The sequence below is a fragment of the Lactuca serriola genome, chromosome 9 (assembly GCF_051521515.1).
Source record: "Lactuca serriola cultivar US96UC23 chromosome 9, Lser_US96UC23_V15, whole genome shotgun sequence".
In the NCBI taxonomy this organism is placed as follows: Eukaryota; Viridiplantae; Streptophyta; class Magnoliopsida; order Asterales; family Asteraceae; genus Lactuca; species Lactuca serriola.
Window position 1 is genome coordinate 204,672,141 of NC_136416.1, and position 24,659 is coordinate 204,696,799.

Sequence of the window (24,659 nt, forward strand, 5' to 3'; positions counted from 1 at the left end):
TGTATCAATCAGCCTTCGGTGAATATGTCACCACTTTGAGGCACCTAGGATGAAATATGTACCACATGAACTTGACCTAATTTGTGATTGTCTCAAACTTGTGATTGCCAATCTCAATATCATTTATATGTTTGTCTTGCACCAGATTTGATCCAAGGTACTTGACACTAGTATTGCCACAGTATACAAAATTAGTAGTAGTTGCCATTTGATGAAGTTATTGAATTAGAGTGCGTATCAAATAAGTTCCAGGTATAACAGTTACAACACCATGATACCCTTCTTATGCATTAGATCTAGAGATGGTCCAAATTTAAATATAATCACATAAATATCAAATATACATACATATGGTAATTTTCAAATAATTGATACAACTACATATATATTTTGCAATTCAACTAATATTTCACAATAAATAGAAGTAATAGAACCTGTGGTGGTGTGTGGTGGTCTAGTGGTGGCAATAGTGACGGGTGGTGGTCAGGAACACAATCAACAAAACTGAAATTGAATTTTTTTTGCAATTAATCACTCCAATAAGCTTAAAATCAATGTTACAAGAGAAAAGGGACCGAAAATTGACCTGGAAAATGATTCTTTGTCGTCGGAAAAGCTTGGTTTCTTGATAGTGAGAACGAGTGATTCTCTTTGTATCGTGAGTAGTCTGTGACTCTGCAAGTTTGGTGTCGAAACTAGCTTGTTTGGTATTACCGAGGTACTACCAACATGATGGGTGATCTCCAAGTTTTCGAAGGAATCAAGAAGCTCAACAACAACAACTACAAAACGTGGGAAACATGTATGAAGTCCTACTTACAAGGACAAGATCTATGGGGGGTTGATAGCTTCATTTTATTTACTCTTTTTTATAGTTTATTTTAGCACATTTCATTCGCATTTTAGTTAATTTCCATGCATATTCTCCTTTTTGTTATTATATGACCATTTCGGGTACATTCTACTTTCTTGAGTATTATTGCAGTTTTTTTGGAGACTAGTAGAGCGGAATTTTTTGGAGGTGATTGGACTAGAAGGGCAATGGGGATTTCGTGCTTGATGGATATGGAGGTAATTCATGGAGTGGGCTTGTCAATTGCTTGAAGGCTTGGAAGATTTGAACTTTAAATTTAAAAGGCGCGAGAGAATTTTGGAGATCGATGATTGGGAGTTTGCGGAAGCTTTGATTGATTTGGAGAGGCAATTTGGGCTCAAATTGATGAAATCTTGAAGAAAAATGGGCTAGAGTTGATTAGACTCGAACTTGGCCAATGGAATAGCTGTGGGGGGCCCAAAACATGAAAAAGCCCAAAAACTTCGTCATAGTCACGCGGCCCACATAAGAATCCACGCAGCACGCGTGGGTTCCTACAAGGGTAATTTCAGGATTTCATTTGGAGCTCTATATTGGGAAGGTTGGTGTGCCTCTTTAGCCTTATCTTTGACATCCGATTTGGAGACATTCTCTCTGGAGTTTTGGAGCATTTTGAAGGCCAAGAACCCTCAAGAACTTCATCATTTCAAACCTTAATTCTTGCTAAATGTTTGGTATAATCACCACTAACTTTGTTTTCTTAAGTTTAGCCATGCTTGGCTAAACTAATTGTGGTTGACTTTGGTGGAAATCTTTGACTAATTGTAGAATGTTGAAGATTCCATGAACTTGTGTTTGAATCTTTATGAAAACGTTTTGTGTTTTAACATCTTATCACTACTTGTATGTTTTTATTCACGAGTTTAAATGTGTTTATGGTGACTAATTGGCTAATTTCTTGATTAAGTAAATGATCTTTAAATTAGCAAGCAACAAGTGATTTTTGTGTTAGTTTTACTTCACAATATCATAAAAACATTTTCTCCAACATGGTAGTGGAATTTTTTGACTCCTCTTCGATTTGGTGACTTTTTAATTCTTAATGGTAGTTGACTTTCACTAATTACATGCTTAATGGAAATTGTGACTTTGAGTAAGAAAATTGTTATGAGCTTCTCTAACCATTTTAACAAATAAGAAAAGTCTAGGTAATCTTAAGTATTGCACCATTCGATTCTAATGATATGTTCATCATTGGATTCCAATGATATGTTCATCAAAAAGTCACAACCATCTTTCCCTTACTGATTTTAAATCAAAATATTGTTTTTGTTAAATTGTCAATTTAAATCTTAGTTTAGTTTTAGTTTATTTCAAGTATTTCAAAAGACCAAAACCCACCATTTTTATTTTTATTGTTATTTACCAAAGTATTTTTACAAAGAGATTTTCATTGAGTAACGAATTGAACCAATCTCCGCGGATTCGACCTCTTTACCACTGTACACTATTTTAATGTAAAATATTTAGGGTATTAATTTTGTTGTCCTCAACAACCACCAAAATTTTGGCACCGTTGTCGGGGATTGGTTTATATTTAATCAGTTTGTATCTCTATGCCTAGATCTCATTGTCCAAGTACTCTAGTTTAAAACTCAAAAATGGGAAGAAGTGAAAGAGAAGGGAAGCTACTACTGGTCAAACAAATGGAGTTATGATCAACCTCAACATTATTAATGGTGGGACAACAACCAAGCTTGGGGATACAACCAATACTAAAGCTCATACCAAGCTTGGAGAAGTGATTAATACCAACAACCTCCACAGTTCCAACATCCATATCCTCCACTTCCTCAACAACCTGAAACACCAAGCATGTCCTTAGAGGATACTGTGAAGAGAATTGCCACATCTACCCAAAATTTCCAGGAAACAACGCAAGCTAGCCTCAAAAGCTTAGAGAAACAAATAACAAAACTTGCTCAAACAATAAGTATAATGGAACCTTAAGACAAACTACCATCTGAAGAGAGCCCATGGCATAGCACATGTGCCAATCCTTTGAAAGATGAGAAATTTTTTGATGGCCCAAGAGTGTTATATGGAGAAAAAGAAGAAGGAGGAGGAGTAGAAATGGAAGAGGTTGTCAAGGAGGAAGAAGAAATTAAGAAAGATGTCAATGAAACTATAGAGGAAATGTTGGGGTTTAATGAAAGTGAGTTTGAGCCACTCACTACCATTGAAAATCTAACTCCGGTGGACTACACGTATTCCCAACAAGAACCATGGCCCAGAAACTTCAACGAGCATCACTTTTAGCAGCAGATCACCAAGGACCCACAATATTCATCATCTTCATCCAAGGCTTCCTCAATAATTCACCCATGTTTGCGCCTTGCCCATCGGGTACTTACATGCACCATTTTTGCCCTCTCCGAAGTGGGTCAAATTTCAAAGGCGGAATTATTTTTTCTTTGGTGCATGACACGTGAACATGGCCCCCGATCGGATTTTGCCACCTTGTTCTTCACCAAATGTTACAACCGCACAACCATGGACACCGGAGACATCTTCATTGGGGGGATTGATCACCCTTATTGCATCTCGGCCCCCGCTTGAACTTCATCTCTCCACCCTTCCATTTGAAAAGGCCCCCGACCACTCTAGCCTTAATATCAACGCACTTTGCCGAATGCAAATCATTCGGGATTCGGTCAATGGTCCCATTTGGAATTTTGAAAATCAGCCATACCTCATTCTTCCTCACGAGTATATAGGGTGTTTCGAGCCAACCGACCCCGAATAATGGGTTATTCCATCCGACTACCCTCCTCGTGTGGATGATGAAGATGACCAGTTTCAGCCTCCACAATCTTTTGCCCAACCTCAATATCAGCCACAGCAGTAGCTGGGGGACACAAAATCCCACCATATTTCCCCCCAGAGCGATCACCAAACTCGTCACCAAACTTTCTTTTCTTGAGATCCGTCACTATCAATACAGGATCTTTTGCTTTGCGATTTTCGTTTGAATTCTTCCTAAAAAGTAATCCTTCACTCTTATTGGCAGTGACAGTCCTTTTTCCATGCTTAATCATGATCCGAGATCTTGCATTTCCAGGCTCTTTTTCGAAGCGATTAACAATGGTTGTTGTCCTTGGAGGAGGTTGATTAATTGGAAAGTCGCGTTCTGAGGACTGGGTGGGAGCCATGGGAGGATCTTCAATTCCATGAGGTTGTTAAAATAGAGCCTTGACTTTGTCACCAAAAGCATCATACAATATGTTCTTGAATCCGAAGTTAAAGGCAGTTAAAGAACCAAGATTTTTTTGCAGATCTGTAATCTGTTTAGTCTTTAGTTCATCTCTTTCTCGAAGCTTAGTGATATAGGAATCATGTTGCTCAAGCAAAATGTTCTTTTCAATGACTTCTTGCCTCAGAATTCCAATATCTTCTCGTAGCTTAGACACTAAGGTCTTATCATCCCCTGAATGTTCTTCCTCAAAAGATATGCCTTTTCCTCGGGAGGGAGAATCTGAAATGTTCTGAGCCAAATGCTTAGCTAGCCTGATAGAAGCTTCATCAAGCAAGGGCCTTGTGGGGGTATATTCAGGAATAGAAGACGATCCGCCTGCTTCATACACTGTACTTGGACCTTATTCAGTTTGAAGTGGTGATGTAGACACAGTTGTGGTGGTGACAATCGATGAAATCGGTGGTGCTTGACTTTTAATGAACACTCCCTGCCTCGGAGAAGACAAGGAGGTTTGTGGCTGTGTCGGTTCACTCAGAGATGGAACAGAAGTAGAGACATTAGTATCCAGGGGAGGAATCCCTGAAACCACACTCTTAGACCTGAAGAATATTCCATTGGTTTTGAAGAGGAAAGCAAAATTTTGAGAGCGTTAACATCATCCCCAATCTTAGTTGCTAGTTGAGCAACTTCATTTGTAACACCGTAAATTTCAGAACAATTTTTCATTTAAAAATAATCGTTTAATTCATAAAACACTTTTCTTAAAATCTCATTCATAATCGAATTACAAAACATAACTCCATTTTCACTTGCATAATAAACCAGGATCTTCAAAACATGACTCTTTCTCTGGTGTGTACAATCGAGCCGGTGCCGTCCCGTGATCCTGAGAGAAACCTGAAACACATAACACAAGACACTGTAAGCACGAAGCTTAGTGAGTTCCCCAAAATACCACACATAACACATATTAGCCACTCGAGGCTATAACTCTGTGGGTCCGTGGACCCTACTCTGTGAACCTTCCGGTTCTGACTCTGTGAACCCTTCGGTTCTAACTCTGGGAACCTTCCGGTTCCAACTCTGTAAAATGCACAACATAAATCACATAGAAATAATGCAATACATAACATACATAGAATACAAATACTCTATCACATAACTCTGGTTACCTACTCAAGGTAAAGTATAGTGAGAAGACTCACCTGGCAAGCAGTAAGCAGATATCGTCATGCTTGCATCCCGAACTCGCCACCATCTATCACAAAAAGCAAATGCTCTCATGAACATAACTCTCGAGACTAGACTCAAACCTCTCTTGGCACTCTCTTAAGGGTAAAAGACCATTTTACCCCCTTCTAGGCCCAAAGGCCACATTGCTGACCAAACCCTAAAGGTCAACATAAGTCAACGGTCAAACTTTGACCCAACTCGCCGAGTGCACTCCAGTGACTCGGCGGGTACACACATGTCCACTAACTCTTTGTCCTGCTTGGTACGTCGAGTCCCTCCCTATGCTCGATGAGTCATACCAGACAGGAATCCCGGGGCCACCCCGATTCAACTCGTCGGGTCTCAAGAACAACTCGGCGAGTACCGCCTTGAACTCTAGTCCTCTAACCCCTCCAGACTCACTAAGTCATCACCCAACTCGGCAAGTCTATCCACTGAGCAATTTACGTGAAACCCTAACCCTACTCGCCGAGTCTAAAGAACAACTCGGCGAGTTCATGCCATGCACAAACTCTATTGACCTCCTGAGGTCAGATCTGTTTCCCCAAACCATAGATCTGGCCTCCCCAAGCATGAATGTCACGTAAAGTTCGAAACTTGATGCTTGCATAACCACAACAAGGCATCAAAAGGAGATTTAGTCCCAAAAATGGCAACCTAAGGCCAATAACCCCAAACTATTCCATAAAGCTCCAACGGTCAAGGTCTTTGGACCTCTTTGAGTCCAGATCCAAGGCACAAACTCGAAGAGGGACCATTTGCTCCACATAATCACTCTCCAAAGGGGTTAGAAAACCCTAAATCTAATGATCAACACATAAACTGAAGGAGGTTCGAACCATTACCTCAAAATGATGTCTCTGAACTCTGGTACTGCTTGAATCACACCTCCTCTTTGCTCTTGTCAACTTCTTCTTGCTAAACCAAGGGTTCAAGGATCAAAAAGTGACTTCTGCTCCCTCATAACGATTTGGCTCGCTTAGGGTTCTCTCAAGGGACTGGTAGCCGCAATGGGAGGCTATAGGTGCCCTTAAATAGGCTCCAAACCTGGGGGATTATGGTTTCATTGAACAACGTGGACTCGCCGAGTCCACTAATGGACTCGCCAAGTCCGGACGTGAACCCGGATGAACATCCGCGACCCTACTCGGCGAGTCTTGGCTCCAACTCGCCGAGTTCCTCCTCAAACACCAAAATAATTAAATAAAATAATATACCTGGGAAATCAGGATGTTACATCATTGACCTTTCTAAAGTGCCTGTCAACGAATCCTGGCAATGGACCAAAATCATCATCATCATCATCTAGATTAAGATCAAGACCCGAAGAAATGTCATCATTGTTGATACCAGTAAAATACAAGTCTTTTAAGAAATCATCATCTCCATTGAAGTCCTCATCACCTCCCTCTTGATCAAAATTTCCCTCAACCTCCACACTAAGTAATTGATCATGTTCCTCAGCCACCATGGCCACTGGAGAGTCATGACCTTCTTCATCCTCAGGCTCTGAAACCGAGATTACGACATCCTCGGTCCCTGTGGGATTAGAGAGATTTTCATATCCTGATTGATCACTATCGTCAGCAAAGATCCCAAATTTTATTAGTGGAAATTTTCCTTCAAAGACAAACTTTCCAGCTCTATTATGTTTCATTAAACCAAAAGCACTCAGACCAACAGACTTGAGATCCAAAGTTTCATTTCCTCTCTCGATCTCGGGGTGCATGACGTTAAAGATGACCTACAGAAACCTAGGGTACATTAAGAACTTGTCCCTCTTGTTTCCCTCAATGTTGAGAATTAACTCATGCAGAATAAATTTTGAAAAATTGAATTCAATTCCTGACGCCAAGTCTGCAATGGCTCCTATGTTGAAGAGAGAGATCTCGTTAGGTCCTTATCTCTAGGGGTGAGCATCGGAACAGGCTACACGTTTTCGGAACTGAAACCGCCACGGAACCGCCGGTTCCGGAACCGAAACCTCCTAGGCGGTTCCAGTTCCAGTTCCTGAAATCTAAGAACCGCCTTAAGCGGTTCCGGTTTCGGTTCCGGTTCTCATTATCTTAGAACCAGTATCTGACGGGTAACCGACGGTTTCGGTTTTTATACTGGGTACCCGAAACCGGTGGGAAACCGGAACCAGCGAATACCCGGTCTTTTAATATTTTTTTAATAGTATTATTTAATATAATTATTTCAAAAATAAAAATTATATGCAAAACAATCGCAAACCGTTCTCACATCATCGCTCTAGCTTAACTCGTTCTTAATTCAATCACACACTTCAATCGACAACGTGTTCAACTCAGTGTCCATACTCCATAGTGCACAACAACGACTCATTTCTTTGAATCCGACATACCTGCGATGACTTCTCCACCTCCACAGCGACGACTTCTCCGCCTACACAGCAACGAATTCTCTGGTACAAGTCAGATTAATGATTCTTTTATTGATTATGAATGTCTTTGTTGATTAACGATTCCTTTAGCTTTGAGATCCTTTCATTTACTCACTGATGACACAAATTAGTAGCAAGGTTGTCCCCTCTCTAGATTCTTAATAAAAATTGTTTGCTATTAAAAAATAATGCGATCTGATTCACCACAGCTGAGATAATCCGCGAATGGTTACTTCCAATCAACCCTTGGGACTAAATAGAGAATAGTCCAGTGAATCGATTAGCTAACTGATGAATCAAAAGAGAATAGAACAACATGTCAATAGCAATTAAGTATAATTGACTTATGAACTACACAGTGATTAATTAGTTTTCATAATTTTTGTTTTCTGTATTTAGAACACATAGAACTGAACAAGTTATCTGATTACTTACTATTTCTTTGAAATTTTAGGCTAGCAAATAATGGAACAACAGCAGCCCATAGATTTGGATCGTGAAAGTGATGTTGAGCAACAGAACACTCAATCAGTTGGGGACAAAAGAATAGCGAATGTTCGGCATAAATATGTTGATATTCAAGATCCAAAGACTAACAAAATTGTAAAAGCCCAATGCAAATTCTGCTCTAGAGTGTTGAAATTTGCTACAAAGAATGGTACATAATCTATGGCTAAACATCTTATTACATGTCCAAATAACCCCGAAAATATAGATAAAAACTAAAGAAAATTAGCATTTTTAAAACAAGTCAAGGTGATGCTACCATGGTTTCAAATTGGGAATTTAATGAAAATTCCATCAGGCAAGCTTTATCTAAAATGATTGTCATTGACGAGGAACCATTTTCTTACGTGGAACGTGATGGATTTAGATATTTTTTTAGTGTCGTTGTTGCACAATTTTGTTTTCCATGACGTTTCACAGTTGCTAGAGATATTGGTAAACTTTTTTTAAGTGAGATGGATAATTTGAAAAATACATTCAAAGGTGTGACGTCTAGGATTGCTCTCACTACCGATTGTTGGACTTCTATACAAAATCTAAACTATTTGTGTTTGACTGCGCATTTTATTGATGACAATTGGAAATTACATAAAAGTATTCTGAATTTTTGAGTAATGGATAGTCATAAAAGGAAAGAAATTGGAAAAGTAGTAGAGTCTTGTATTCTAAACTGGGGTTTAAAAGCTAAGTTATCTTGTATCACCATAGATAATGCAAGCTCAAACGATGTTGAAGTTGCTTATTTAAAAGAACACCTTATAGACAAATTTGTTTTAGGTGGTGAGATTTTTCATATGAGATGTGCCCCCCATATCTTAAACCTAATTGTTAAAGATGGTTTGGATATGGTTAAGAATTCCATTAATTCTATTCGGGGTGTTATTTTATATGTGAGGAGTTCTTCGGAAAGATCTAAATTATTTGATGATTGTGTTTTAAAATCAAAATTTTTATGTAAAGGGTTAGTATCTCTTGATGTACCAACACGGTGGAACTCCACTTACATTATCTTAGATACCGCTCTTAAGTTTGAGAAAGCGTTTAAACGAATGAAACAAGAAGATCCCCAAATTGAGAAAGATCTTAAAGACAAGTTTCCCTCTCAAAAGGATTGGGATAATGCTAGAGCTTTATCACTTTGTTTTAAACAACTTTTTGATGCCACAAAAAGGATGTCTGGCACTTTGTATGTCACAGCAATATGCATTATCATGAGATCTTGGGTGTATTAGCTTCTTTGTTGGAGTGGAAACAAGATATGGATCCTAATATTGTTAGTATGGGGGATCAAATGAGAAAAAAAGTTTGACAAATATTATGGAGACTTTGGGAAAACAAATGCCATGGTTTTAGTTGCGGTTTCTCTTGATCCAAGGTACAAGATGAGGTTTGTCAAGTTTTCTTTAAAGAAGATCTTTGCTTTGGATGAGAAGAAAGTTGAAGACATATATAATGATGTGTATGATGTTTTGAAAAGGTTGTACAATCATTATGATAATGTTTCAACAAAAGCAAAGGATGATTCTTCTAGTTGTTCGCATTGGAAACATGATGATGGCCAAAATTTTGCTGGAGTGGTTAAGAATAAACAAATGACAAAAATCTATGATGAGTTCTATGAGAAAAATGCTGAGGATGCTATGGAAAAATCTGAATTGGAAGGCTATCATGATTCCCCACCTGAAAAAATGAACAATGAATCCTTTGAAATTTTGAAGTGGTGGAGTGACAAATGTACAACATATAAGGTGTTGGCATCAATGGCTAAAGACATTCTAGGCATTCTAGTTTCTACAGTTGCTAGTGAATCTGCTTTTAGTACTTCCGGTCACGTGGTGGATGACTTTCGTAGTAGTTTGGGTTTTAAGATAGTAGAAACTTTAATATGTACTCAAGATTGGTTGAGAGCATCAAATGTATGTATTGATTTTGAACAACTATTGGATGATGTGGAAAAATGTGAGAAAGGTATGTTACACTTTTATTTTGTACTTTTAATTATATTTTCCTATATGGTGTATATATTTATTAATTTTAATTGTTTGTTTAATATCTATTACAGAAATTGGTGACACTGTTGATATTACAATTGGTCGAAAATCCTAATAAAAATTTGCTTTTTGAGGTAACTTTATAAGTCATACTATTTTGTTATATTTTTCTGCACATAATCCTTAATAAATATTGTTTTTTTGGGCTGTTAACATGTTTTAGAGTTGCGGATGGGCTATTAAATGTTTGCTAGTGGGCTGTTTGTTGTTGGGCTTTTACAGGTTTGCTGTTAATTGTTTGCTAGTGGGTTGTTTGCTATTGGGCTGTCACAGATATGTTGTTGGATTGATGTAGACTTGTTGTTGGCTTGATACAGATTTGAAGAATTGTTGTTGAGGAGCATGTTATGACTTTTGTTTGCTGTTGAAATGTTTATTTTGATAACTTTGGTGTTGTTGAGTGTTAACTGTTAACTATTAAAGACTTGCTAGACTTGATGTTGATCCTTTTACAATTGAATTAAGCTAAGGTTGTTGTAGTTGTATGTATATTTGCAAATGATAATGATCTTTTAGTGATAAGGTGTTGATGTTTACTTTTGGCTGTAAATTATTGTTGGATTTGATTTTTGTTGTAAATTAATTTGCAAATGACTAGTTGTTAAAGTTTACATAAAATTATGTGGGTACCCAGAACCAGAACCGGTTCCAAGCTGTTCCGGGATCGGTTCCAAGATTTAACAAACCGGTGCAGGCGGTTCCGGTTCTGGTTCCGTCGTACTAAGAACCACCGATTCCAGTTCCGGTTCCCTTGAAATTGGTCGGGTACCTGGTTATGCTCACCCCTACTGATCTCCTTTCGGAAATACAGCTCACAAACACATTAGCTAAGTACTTCCAGCAAGGAGGTAGTAACTTTTTGGTAGTAGGAGGAAATGATCCTTCATAACCCATATGATCCAGGATTTCTTGGGTTTGCTCCAGATCAATTTCCATGGTAAACTCAGGCCTATCATTAAATTGCAGCGATTCTCGAATTATTTGCTTGGTAATTTTGACTTTCTTTCCTTGCACAGTTGCCTCAAGATATTTCTCTTCGTTGTCATTTCTTTCCACTGAGGCGCTTCTCCAAAATTCTTTAATCAATCTTTGACTGATTGCTGGACTAGTGGTGAAGGCAGAGACCAAGCAACATTTTCTTAGACCATCAACAATGATTTTGAGATCGTTGTCGGCAGCCGGAGGGTCTTTTTGAAAAATGGCTGAATGGTGCACCTTTGCAAACTCAAGATCTCCCATGTTGATCTGAAAAGCACAAGCATTCATTAGAGCATTAGAAAAATTAAGAGATTTACATTAATCAAAAATATCTGTCAATTTTAGGTGTACAGCCACACACCTATATCCAGCCACACACACTGTGTGCAGCTGCACACGGCGTACAACCATACATGGGTTCTAACTGAACAGTGCCAGCCGCACACAACTCCAGTTGCACATGAGGGGTGTGCAACCGCACATGGATTCAGCCATACACGAAGGGTGTGCAGCCGCACATGGCACCAACCGCACATGGTCCAGCCGCACACACACAATCGGAAATGAAAACCTTCAATTGACCACTAGTTCAAGATCGATTTCGCTTAAAAACTACATTATGGGAGTCGATTTCACAGTTCTTACTATTATGAGACTTTGATTTCACGAAAAATGAGAGTTTTTTTTAGAATTTTAGAGAGAGAGAGAGAGAGAGAGGGAGCAGTGTGCGGTCGAACTTAAGAGGAGGAAAAAGTGAAAGGGTTTTGACCGCACACCCCTTTTATACCTTCCAATAAAGGGTTGTCATTTACCACTCTTAAAAATAAAAGACCAATACCCAAATATATTTAAAAAAAAACTTTTTGACGATTAATTACAAAATAAAAATTAAAATAAAATTATTTTCTATGATTTACCAATCCTAAAAAGAAAATAAAAATTAAAACTAAAAATAAAAATAAAAATAAAAATAAAAATAAGAAAATAAAAATAAAAATAAAATGATACTAAAATTTGAATTTAACCTAAGCTTCGCCTTTATATGAAATTAATAACCTTTTGAGATGTGGGATCAAAGTTGTTGGACAATCATTTTCCATTTGTCAGTGCCTCTGCTTTCATGAATAGATCTGGTCGGTCACCGGTATTGTGGTCGACTTAAGCACGAAAAATTGTGACAAGTTTTGGACAAGCTATGAGTTACAAGACAAGTTAATCCTATGTTCCTGGATAAAACTTCCTAAGGACCATTTATCTTACGATGACCAAGGATATTGTTGTCCACCTAAGTTGAGCAGCGAGATCTATAGACAATCTAGAATTGTTCAATTTTATATGTACTAGAACGTGTTTCCCGTTTCCTGACATACCCCAATAATCAAGATCATCCGAGATACTCCTTACTTTAGGTGAGCAGACTATTATTCATAGAGATGATAGATTTAGAGTACATATGCTGAACACCCTGGTCGGATCTCTTCCAATCACGTAGAAGGTGAAACATATGACTAACTAGAGTTTCAGAGGGACTGAGAAGCAGAAGGTTGCATATGTTGTGTACCAGGTCGGATTATTAATCACGCAAAGGAGATAGCATATGGCCAACAGGTAGGAAGAATACCATAGATAGAAGATGCACAGAGACAGATTTGCATATGTTGCAGTCTAGGTCAGATCTTTCGATCACACAGAGGAAACAACATATGACTATTAGTAAGAAAGAAAGAAAATAACTTTCTACAGACCTAATTTATCGGAATTCCCCAGTCGCCCTATCAATACCAAAATTAAGGACAAAATTCCTACGTCGAGGAAAAGTTAAGCCACGGTTCTAGATACGGGTCCTCTTAATGTGGTTGGTGGATTCTCATGTATATCTCACTGCTCAACCTACCCAAGCGTCATATTTTCAGGCTAAACGGAACTATCTAGGTCAAGATTTATCAAGTCTCCATATTCCTTAAGTTCATCTGCACCTAGTCAAGTCCGTTAAATTCGGAATTTTTTGGATACCAAAGACCCAGTTTTCAGCAACCTTTGAGATACCGGAAAATTCTTTTAACAACAATAAGATGAGATAGTTTAGGATTAGCCTGGTAGCGCGCATTGACAGACCGCATACATGATGTCTGGGTGACTTGCAGTCAGGTACATGAGCGATCCAATCATTAACCTGTAGTACGTTTGATCTATGGATTCACCTTCAATATCAGGAGTCAACAGTGGTCTCTCCTCCATAGGCGTCAAAGCAGGCTTAGCGTCTCTGAACCCGAACTTCTCGAGCATATCATCCACATATTTGGCTTGATGAATCAGGATTCCAGCTTAAGATTGTGTCACCTGAAGCCCCAAAAACATGGTCATCTCCCCTAATGAACTCATATCGAACAACTTTTTCATGACGTTCTCAAACTCCTTATAGAGCTGAGGACTCGTCGACCCGAAAATGATATCATCCGCGTATATTTGGACAAGAATCCGTTCGGCACCGACATGCTTGATGAATAGGGTCTGATCGATAGTGTCGTGGGAATAGCCATGATCGAGCAAGTGTTGTGTGAGGGTAGCATACCAGGATCTGGGAGGTTGATGCACCCCATACAAATCCTTGTCTAGCTTGTAGACATAGTTAGGAAGTTTTGAGTTAACAAACCTAGGAGGTTGGTCAACATAAATCTCCTCCTTCACCTTGTCGTATAGGAAAGCCGTCTTGACGTCCATTTGATATACGGTGAAGTTCATGTAGGAAACGTAAGTGAGGAAGATACGAATGGCCTCCAAGCGCGCCACCGGAGCATAGACTTTTGTATAATCAAGACCCTCAATTTGCCTGAACCCATGGACAACCAATCTCGCCATATTACGGACAATAACACCTGAATCATCTTGCTTGTTCTGAAACACCCATCTAGTGTCGAGAGATTTCATGCCTTTAGGCAACTCCACCAACTTCCAAACCCCGAGCCGTTCGAATTGATTGAGCTCGTTATGCATGACATCTACCCAGTTGGGCTCATTCAAAGCCATATCGATGTTCTTGGGCTCTATTTGAGAAATGAAGCAAGAATAAAGACATGTGTTGACGTCTCCACTCTGACTTCTCGGTTGAACTCTGTCGCGCAGCTGGCCAATGATGTTTTCTATCGGATGATCGCATTGTATGCAAGAGGCGATTTCGTGACTGATGTCATTGAATGAGACGAGAAGATTATGAATATTAATAGCTCCGTCATGTGCTGAAGAATCCATGGTAGATGTACCAGCTTCCTGCGATGAATTTTCTACAAACTCATCTAGGATCTGTTCAGGAAAGAGAAGTTCCATTAGATTTTGAGTGACAACGGAAGCATCTTGGTTCATGAACTCTCTTTCAACTGGAGTTAGAGAAGTAGCGTCAGCATCTGGAGCAGATTGATGTGTTGAGGACTCTGGAGAAGTGATTGGAACAGATGACACCATAGGGGGGTCAGTAGCAGAAACTAATGGCGGTCTGTAGACACCTTATTCATCTTCATTTTCAATGATAATCTTCGAGCCAGAGGTAGACCCAGCTTGGTTATCAGACGACACACTAAAGGATTTGAATAAAGATGTGTAGTCAAATAGCCAATCAGGACCCACCCTAGCATCTGTCTCATTCTCTTCAATCCATCGAACATCGAAAGACTCCACGATTTGCTTCGTCTTCTTGTTGTAAAGCCGGTAAGCAGTACGAGCAGTGTATGCAACAAAATAGCAATCATCAGCTTTGGCATTGAACTTTGGGTTGGATTCCAAGCGGAGAAGGGTGCAAGGATAGCCAAATACTCGGAAATGGCTGAGAGATGGCTTGTGTCCATAGAGAATTTCATATGGTGTTATCATCTGGGCTTTGTTGATTAGGACACGATTTTGAACATAACAAGCTGTGTTGATCGCCTCCACCCAAAAGAAAACTAGAAGTTTAGAATCACAAAGCATCGTCCTTGCAGCGTCTTGTAATGTCTGATTCCTTCGCTCAGCAACACCGTTCTATTGTGGTGTCCGGACAGAGATGAATTGACGCATGATCCATTTCTCAGCGCAAAAATGATCAAGAACAGTGTTCTTGAACTCTGTTCCATTGTCTGTACGAAACGCTTTCACTTGGTTGTTGGTTTGGTTCTCGGTCATCATAATGAACTTGATAAGATCAACGATCATAGTTCTCGCTAGGGATGAAAGTGGGTCTAAACCCGGACCGGATGGACCCGGACCCAGAAAACCCGGAACTGGTTAACGGGATTTTGTAGGACCGGAAACCGGACCGGTATATAGGAACCGGTTCCGGTTCGGTTCCGGGTAGGATTCCGGGTAAAGTGGGTCTAGAACCGGAAAACACGGAAACATCAAAGTGGGTAGGTTGGAACCGGATAAAGTGGGTTTAGAACCGGAAAACCCGGAAAAACCGGAATTTTTTGGTAATTACTTACTACTTAGTGGGTTGAATTTTGAAAATTTTCATATTAATATCCCGACTTTGGGGGATTGTAACTCATTGAATATGAAACCAAAATTAACAAAATTATAGTCTAAAATCATGTACAAACTCTAAAATACACTTTGGAAATAACCACATGTCAATCCGACTTTAAACGAATGTGATATGCATGTTTTAACATTTTCACATAATACAAAGTACAAAAACAAATAGCTGAAAAGTTGAAAATTTTTAGTTTTGATATCCTGACTTTGGAGGACTATAAATCTTTAAATGTTAAACCAAAAATGACAAAATTATAGTCTAAAATCATGTACAAACTGTAAACTACAAGTTGGAAAAAACCATATGTCAATCCGACTTCAAAAAAATTAGATATGAATGTTTTAAAACTTTCACCGAATACAAAAAAGCTGAAAAATTAAAAACTTCCAGCTTTGATTATCGACTTTGGGGGACTGTAAGTCAATAAATATAAAACTGAAAATGGCAAATTTATAGTCTAAAATCATGTACAAACTCTAAACTACATGTTGGAAAAAATCGTATGTCAATCGGAGTTGAAATGAATGGGATATGCATCTTTTAAACGTTTCACAAAAACAGTTCTGGGCCTAAAAGTGGTTCCGGTTCCAAAAACCGGTTCCGGTTTTTAGACCCGATTTACCCGGACCCGATGGACCAAAACCCAAATTACCCGGAACCCGGATAAAGCCAATTTTTAAATCCGGAACCGGAACCGGTTCTATATATTCCGGTTCTAACGGTTCCGATTCCGGTCCGGTTTTCCGGTTCTAAATCTCATCCCTAGTTCTCGTATTTGTTGCTGTAATCCTCTTGCAGTTTCTTAAAGTCCTTTGTTTTATTTTCTAATTGCGTCTTTAAAGGCTTTTGATTTTTCCTAAGTGTGTAACCCTCATATTTAAGGTCCTCGTTCTCTCTCTTGATTAATTCAATTTGGTCTCGTAAAAATTTAACGGTTTTAATACAAGATTGAGAGCAACCAAGTTCAATAACCTCGGGTTTGGCAGGCTCTGGAGTGGTTTGCACCATGAATGCAAACTGAAGATTCGTCATCACTTCTTCAGGATCCTTCTCTGTTTCTTCTTCCACACCAATTTTGATATGGGCAAGATGTTCATTTTCAGGTCCTGAAATATTCAGAGCCTGAACTTGGTCTTCCCAATTAAATGATTGAGCCACCATCGCCAAGTTAGCAGTATGATTGCTTGAAGAAGATCTTTTGTTGACATAGGTCACCGACACCATGGTTCGTTTTGAACTCTCTCTTCGATCTGGCTTTGGACATTCCCTTGCAAAATGCCCAGGCTCATGGCAGTTGTAACATCTCAGCTTTTCTTTGTTGAATCCCACTTTCTTATCGGAATTTACACTCCAATTGTTCTTTCCTGTTTTCTTGGAGATCTGCTTTGCCCTGAAGACCGCCATGGCCATCTGCCATGTAATGTCCATCTCTTCCACATCCTCAGGATGAATCTGGTCTAGGTCAGCAAATGAGAGTTGTGGAGAGAGTTCTCTAGATACAAAAGCATTGTAGTACTTTACCAAACCAGTGGTGAGGGCTAGAATTTCTTCCTTTTCTTTTGAAGATGAAACTTGAGGACTGATTTCATGAGATTTAACTGGTGCAACTATGGATGAACCAATACTAGAACAAACTTGTTGAGATGAAGTTTGAGGCTGAGGAACTTGAATGTGTTGCATTTGAGGTGTAATGTATGAAATGGGCTGATGAGTCACATAGGGTTGAAACATGAGGAACATGAACTTGAGGAGCTTGAGGAGTGGAAAAGCTTGAGAAAGCAGTGTTGTTGGTGGTTTGGATCCCAAGATTTGTTGTGGAGTATGAATTGACATGGTTAATCTCCCTTTGCTTATCATCGAGATCACAAGCCTTGATGATCGCCATCGTTTCAGCCAAACTCAAACAGTTCAAATCCTTAGTCTTCTTAATCACTTAGACATTCATATCCTAGGATTTTGGCAGAGAGTTCAGCAACTTTTTGTTGATTTCCGATCTTGTAACCATCACACCAGCAGAGCTCATTTCTGTGGTGAGTGTGATAAACATTTGCAACTGATTCTCAAGTGTTTCTCCCAAGACATAGTTAAACATATTGAACTTTTGTCGTAGCATGTCTTGGCGACTCTGTTTCATGTCTTTGTTGCCCTCGTAGACTTCTATCAGTGCTTCCTATAAGGCCTTTGCTGATGTATACTCACAAAGCCTTGAGCGATTTCCGGAGATAATGCCATGGTTAGTGTAGCAAGAGCCTTTTCCTGCTCCTCGACTCTCTCGAAATCATCATCGGTGTAGTTCTCAACTTGCTTATCAGTTATGGTTCCATCTTCCAATGTAGTTGTAATGCAGATTGGTCCTCTAAGAATACTTCGCCATATCTTGAAATCCTTCATTTTGATCTACTTCTCGATCCGATATTTCCATTCTGGAAATCCTTCCGCAGATAACAGTCGTGGAATTCGAGAAGTGGTTCCCATAATTGCATCCAATTGATGGTGAGATGACATGCTTTGAGATTCCATGTTTTGAAAATTAACAAAAACTTAGTTAATTAGGATGAGTGCAACCACACACTTCAGTCGCACATGTCAACAACACACACTAAACCACACACACCAACAATACACTCCAACCGTACACACTGACTGCACACCCAGCCGCACACTCTAGCCGCACACACTGGCTGCACCCTCAACCGCACACACTAGCTGCACACTCAACCACACCCACTGGCTGCACACTCAACCACATACCTTCAAAGCTCCAACCGCACACTCAAAAATACTAGATTTGTTTGAATTAAATCTGATTCCAAACTAGTAAAAACAATGATTAGTGTAAGTCCCTAATCTGCCTGTGTATCAATCAGATCTGTTTGATGGTGCAGAATCCCAATCAAACGGATGATGTCAGATCAAATAGAAGAGAATAAGAAGAAGATGATGAATCTCAATGTATTAATGAATAGAATGATGATCCGGATACAAGAGATTCACACACATAATAGTTCTTCTGTCTCTCTGGCCGTAAACTCTCTAGGGTTCATCAATCTTTACTCCTCACCCTAACACCTCTATTTATACTTGGAATATGGGCCGGATAACACATGGGTCGTAAATGAGTTTACGGCCGTAAACTCAGCCGTAAACTAGACCATAAATTCAAAAATATTACAGAAAAATACAACTGCCTAGAAAAGTAAAGTATAAACCATATTTTGACCCAACAATCTCCTCCTTAGTTTATAGCTTTCTTTTCTTAAAGACCCAACAAGCTCCCCCTAAAAAGTAGCTGGCTTTTCTTGTCAATCTTGAATGAGAAATTGGCTTCAACATTTATCTTCAATGAATGACTTCATCTTGAGCAGTTGGGCATTTCTTCAGAATTTGGCCTTGAACGCACTCGGGTGAGGAGGCTTGACGAACTGATTCTTGAAAGATAGTGCTTTCAACTTGAGAATCTTCAGAGAGAACATCAGAGTGAACAAATCTTCTGCATCACTTCAGCAGGTACAACGATAGCAGCAGACTGATTGAGGAGGCTTCAATGCAATCCGTCACATAATCTTCAGTTGCAGCTTCACCTTGCTTCTGGGGTTGAAGGATTTAATGTCGAAAGAATAATCTTCATTTCTTGCTCCTTCGAATGCGAATTCTTCGATGCTCACGGACGAGGCTTTGGCTCAGAAATCTTCAACACAAACTCCATGAGTCTTATCTATACCTGAAATCACTATTCAAGACAAAAACAAAACTAAAAGAAAACTTAGCACACAAATTAAAATAGAAACAAAAATATTTTTGGATTTTTGATTTTTCCGAACAAGAAATAAAACAGAAATAACACTATTTTTGGATTTTTAATTTTTTTGATTTTTCTTTGATTTTTGAATTTTTTTTTCATTATTTTTAATTTTTAATTCTCCCCTAATATTTAAATTAGAAGAAACTATGACAAATTTAACAAAAATAAAAATGATATGTAACCTTAAGAGTGATTTGGGATCAAAGTTTTTAGACAACCTTTATCCACTTGTCGGTACCTTCCATATTCACATCTTTGTCTGGTCGATCGTCGGTATTGTGGTCCACTTAAACACGAAAAATTATGACAGATTTAGGACATACTATTTGTTACAAGACAGGGTGAACTTAAAATCCTAAAATTTATATCTGATCCTATTTCCTTAGATACTATATCTTAAGGTCCATTCATCTGACGACGACCAGGGATATTGTTGTCCACCTAAATTAAGCAGCGAGATCTACAGACAATTTGTATGAGTTCAATTTTAAGTATACTGGAACGTGTTTCCTGCTTCCTGATATGCCCCAACCATCAAGAACTTCTAGAGTACTCCTTACACCGGGTGAGCAGAAAACCATTCAGAGAGAGGAGAGATTCAGAATTCTATTGCTAACTACTTCAGAGGGGTTGAGAAGAAGAAGGTTGCATATGCTGTATACCAGGTTGGATTAGAAGTCACACAAAGGAGACAGCATATGGCTAACAGATAAGAAGTATTTCACATATATATAGCCTGTAGAGAAGTAGAGTTGCATATGTTGTGTACCAGGTCGGATTAGAAGTCGTGCAAAGGAGACAACATATGGCTAACAAACGGAATGAAAGAAAATGATATTCTACAGACCTAATTTATCGGAATTTACCAGTCGCCCCATCCAACCGGAATTAAGGACAGAATCAGCACATCGAGGAAAAGTTAAAACACAGTTCCAAGTACGGGTTCAATTAATGTGACGAGTAGATTCCCATATATATCTCCCTGCTCAACCTATCTGAGTGTCGTATTTTCAGGCTGAACGTATCTAACTAGGTCAAGATTTGTCAAGTCTATAAATTTTCTAAGTTCAACTCTCCCTAGTCAAGTCCATTTAAAATTTTTCGTGCCTACCGACGCATCAAACCAGAGCATAGACCCTTCAACTTCAGGTACGTTACGTAGACTTAGGTTTCCTGTTATCACTTGATAATATCACTTCCCAGAACATCTCCCTCAAGCAGCACATTTCATAACCAACAATTTTTTTTAATTTTTTTAATTTTCTAATTTATTTGTTTTGTTTTTATTTCTCCCCCTAAATTTTTGCATAGGAGAGAAACGAAAATAAATGCGCAAATTTAAACTATCCTAAAACAAAAATTAGTCTTTAAAGCAAATCAGATTAAGAAAAACTCAAGAGTATAGAGAAGAAAAAGGCAAACCGTAATTCACCGATTGAATCTGCATTCAGAAGGTCGGAGAACAGCACGCGTAATCTCAGAACAGATCCGAAAATTCTTCATATTATTAAGCACTAACCCCATGTGATCCCTTCCTTTCTTCCTTTCCCGCAAGGACACATACTCTCAAACAAAGGTCTGAATGTTGTACAGTTGAGAGATGTCCCCCATCATGTGCCTGGAACAGCCACTACCAACAAACTGAAGTTTGATGATATGCCTCCATGGCTGCTCCGACACAGAGCGGGATCAGTTGGTCTTTGGAACCCAGTCCATTTTGAAACTGGGTCGACCTTTGTCATCAACGCACGATACTCTCTCCCATGACATATCCTGCTTATCAAAACCAGAAGATATAGAAATATTAGAATCATTAATTAATTTGGGAGTTTTCACCTTTGGTACCCAACTATATTCGGGTTTAACCCATTTCTTGTTCGATCCGATGGGTTCCTCGGCACTTGATTTGGAACTTGAAGCCGGCTGCCTAGATGACTTTGACCTAACCGGTCTTGGCTTCACAGGAGCATCTCTTGAACTAGACTTCTGGGCCAGCATTCCTTTCTTGTTCTTGGGAGTTGGATGCTTGACCTTGGGAGTTGAATTCATGGCCTTCATGGCATTCCATTCGGCATTGTCTAAACGTGACTTTGAGGGGTTTCTTTTGAAAAATCTCCCTCTTGGCGTGTTCTGCCAGCCTTGTGCATAGTAGGGAACATAGGCGCGATTAGGACAATTTCTGGCAATGTGTCCAGGTGTTCCACAGTGAAAACAAATCTTTTTCTTCACTGTGAAGTTATCTCTTCCTGCCCCTAGTGGCGTATCCTTGCCTTGTCTCTTGCTTTTCCCACACACACAGTTGCAACAGGCACTCTGTTTAGCTGGAAATGGTGGTCTGTATTTACCAACGGCAGGTTGATTAGAAGCAACATATTCAGAGTTCAAGGGGTCGTTTGTTTGTTCAGAAGAACTCTCCTTGTTCTCATCCTCTGTTACTTTTCCTGTACAAGAAGTAGCAACATTAGTATCTTCAATATTAATTACTCCTCCTGACACAAATCCAACTCGTTTTCCATATTGAAGATGTGCCTCCCTGTCAATTTCTTTCTTTGTCATGGGGATGAATGTGTAGTTATGATTATAAGGAGGAGGTACACTATCATACCCTAGACCCTTGTTTCGATTTTCTCTGAATTTTAATTGGGTTTCATATAAGGACTCGACTGTCTAACTTGACGCAGTATAATTTTTGAAATTGACATCAGTTTTTCCACACTTAAGTTTTAAAGCGTCAAGTTCTTCAGTTACAGCAGCAAGTTGTCTCTTAACATAATCATAATTTTCACACTTGTTGCTATACTTTTCCTGAAGTTTCCTAAAGTCCTTGGTTTTTGCTTGTAACTCAGCCTTCAGGGGTTTCTGTCCTTTCTTGAGTTGATATCCTTCATATATCAGGTCCTCAACTTGTCTTTTAAATAAATCAATTTGTTTCCGAAGAAATTTAATCGTGGCTTCACAAGCTGGAGTACATGTAACTTCAGTGACCGGAATGTTTTCGGAACTCATTGTTTCTCTACACTTCAAAGCATCAAGTTCTTGAATTACATCAGCAAGACTAAGATGATTGAGATCTTTTGTCTTCTTGATGATAGCCACGTTCATATCCCACGATTTTGGAAGTGAATTCAATAGCCTTTTGTTTATCTCAGATTTAGACAAGAAGATCCCAATTATATTCATCTCGGTAATAAGTGTAGTAAATCACTATAACTGAGTTTCGAGGGTTTCTCCAGGGATATAATCGAAAATGTTGAAATTTTGTCTTAGCATATCCTGACAACTCTCTTTCATGTTTCAACTCGCTCGTAGACCTTAAAATCAATTAAAAAGCACAACTAAAAACCAAAATCAAACTTAAAAGTCAAACCCTTTGATTATAAACCTCAAAAGTCAACCTTAAAAGTCAAATTTAAAAAGTCAAACTCAAAAGTCAAACTTAAAAGTCAAACTCAAAAGTAAAACTTGAAAAGTCAAACCGAAAAGCTAAATTTGAAAATTTAAAAATCAAACGAGAAAGTCAAAAATTAAAGTCAAAGGTCAAACTTGAAAGTCAAAGTAAATTTTTGAAGACAAAAATCAAAAATTAAAAACCATTTTTTTTAGTATTATTATTATTATTATTATTATTTTAAGATGAAAAAACAATTTAAAAATTATTATATAAAAAAATAATAATTTAATTTTTTTTTTAATTTTGGATGAAAAAGGAGTTTAAGATTAAAAGAAATTTAATTTTTGGGCTAAAAATGACAATTTTGCGAAACTTGGAACCGAAATAGAGTGTTTTTGAGTAAAGAATGTGGAGGAAAGGAACAAAGGTGATTCTAGAGGAGTTGGTTAAGGGGCTGGTTGATGAATGGGAGGTCATGAGTTCGATTCCTGCCCACTCCAAAGTTGCTACGGCCTTTTTATTTGAAGCTGCGAGGCGAGGAGGCTGATGCGAGGAGGTTCGACGATCAACTCCGAAGCGAAGACCGAGGCTGCTGTTGCGAGGATTCCTTCTGGCCGCGAACTTCGGACACGCTGCTGACCGCAACCTCGGACCGGCCGTGAACTCCTCGGGCCGCAAACACTTCGGAAACCCTAGCTGCTGGCCGCCACCCCCTCGCTGATTACGACTAAAAACATCCGATTTTTCGACTTTGAAGCCCCAAAAGTCGATCAAAAACCTTTTTTTATGAAAAACACGAAGAACAAACCGCCCTTATTTTTGCGAGATCTAACCAAAAATGCATAAATATTTCGAAAATAAGATCAAATAATGCTTCAAATGTGACAAAATTGACTGATACAACCAAGCTCTGATGCCAATTGTAAGTCCCTAATCTGTCTGTGTATCAATCAGATCTGTTTGATGGTGCGGAATCCCAATCAAACGGATGATGTCAGATCAAATAGAAGATAAGAAGAAGAAGATGATGAATCTCAATGTATTAATGAATAGAATGATGATCTGGATATAAGAGATTCACACACACTAACACACAATAGTTCTTCTGTCTCTCTGGCCGTAAACTCTCTAGGGTTCATCAATCTTTACTCCTCACCCTAACACCTCTATTTATACTTGGAATATGGGCCGGATAACACATGGGCCGTAAATGAGTTTACGGCCGTAAATGAGTTTACGGCCGTAAACTCAGCCGTAAACTAGACCATAAATTCATAAATATTACAGAAAAATACAACTGCCTAGAAAGGAAAAGTACAAACCATATTTTGACCCAACAATTAGTATCAGTGTCTCAGTCAAAAAAGTATGAGTGCACTTCAAAAACCACAATTCTTTTCAACCGCGTACTCTAAGATTCTTCAAAATTGACACTGAATTTGGCTCTGATACCAATTGTAAGTCCCGATCTAAAGATCCAAATAAGTAATCAATGAATTGCAAGCAATCAAACATAGTGTAGAAGGAGTAGAATGAGAATAACATCAAGCATGCTGTAATAACCCGGATTTCCAGGTATCTTTTATGCTTACGTTTTTGGTGTTTTGTGAGGGGACTCGGCGAGTTGGAGCTCAGACTCGCCGAGTAGGATCGCGGTTCTGGACACAGGTTCGCGCCTGGACTCGGCGAGTCCAGGGTATGGACTCGGCGAGTCCGCGC